The sequence below is a fragment of the Callospermophilus lateralis genome, chromosome X (genome assembly GCF_048772815.1).
Source record: "Callospermophilus lateralis isolate mCalLat2 chromosome X, mCalLat2.hap1, whole genome shotgun sequence".
In the NCBI taxonomy this organism is placed as follows: domain Eukaryota; kingdom Metazoa; phylum Chordata; class Mammalia; order Rodentia; family Sciuridae; genus Callospermophilus; species Callospermophilus lateralis.
Window position 1 is genome coordinate 97,350,975 of NC_135325.1, and position 1,078 is coordinate 97,352,052.

Sequence of the window (1,078 nt, forward strand, 5' to 3'; positions counted from 1 at the left end):
TCGAGGCCCTGGGTTTCATCCTTGGCACCACATAAAAATAAAGAAAATAAAGGTATTGTGTTCAACTACAACTAAAAAAAAATATAAAAAATATTTTATTTAGAGACAGGGTCTCAATACGTTGCTTAGGACCTTGCTAAGTTGCTGAGGCTAGCTTTGAGCTCATGATCCTTCTGCAATCCACCTCCCAAGACACTGGGATTACAGGTGTACACCACCATAACCAGCAAGATTACTATTTCAAAGTGATAAATGATGGGATATTTTTTGTACAGATTTTGTCAATTTTTAATAAACATAAATGTGGAAGCAGGGCGGTCGGCCTAGGACGGCTGTCGGGAAGCTGGGAGCATGTCGGCTCTGGCGCCTTTAGCTCGGCTTGCGGAGGAGGCCGCCTCTTCAGAGTTTGCTGCGCAGGGACCGGTGGAGGCAGCGGGAGTGCGAAGTGCTGGTGGTGGTGTGCATATTGAGCCTCGGTATAGGCAGTTTCCCCAGTTGACCAGATACCAGGTGATCCTGGGTGAGTTCTTCAGTGCGACCATGAGGTTCTGGATTCTCTGGCGCTTTTGGCATGACTCAGATGCTGTGCTGGGTCATTTTACATATCCAGATCCTTCCCAGTGGACAGATGAGGAATTAGGTATCCCTCCTGATGATGAAGACTGAAAGTGTACACTCAACTCTTCCCAAGAGCAAGGTGAGAATTTCAAGAAATTATGGACTTCATAGAGTACATTAAAAGTTGTATATTAAAGTAATTTGGAAAAACAATAAATAAAAAAATAAAGTGATTTAGCCAAGAATGAAAAAAAATAAATAAATAAACATAAATGTGGGGGAGAAAAAAAACATAATGTGAAAAAATGTATTTCTAATACATAGGAATAAAAAGTCAATAAACATAATTATAGGAGAATATAATAAAATTATAGCAGCAAGATAGATCTGAGGCTCTTCCTGAGAAAGTGGTAAAATTATACATATATATCAATATCACATATGTAACTAATTATGTATTCTAGTTATACACATACCCATATATAGCCTATACAAATGTATAAGACCACCAAGGCTTCAG

At 39.1% G+C, this 1,078-nt stretch overlaps 1 pseudogene; it reads left to right on the forward strand.

The window, feature by feature from the left end:
• Positions 1 to 351: 351 nt before the first annotated feature.
• LOC143639175 (NADH dehydrogenase [ubiquinone] 1 beta subcomplex subunit 2, mitochondrial pseudogene) lies at positions 352 to 807 on the forward strand (annotated as a pseudogene).
• Positions 808 to 1,078: the final 271 nt, after the last annotated feature.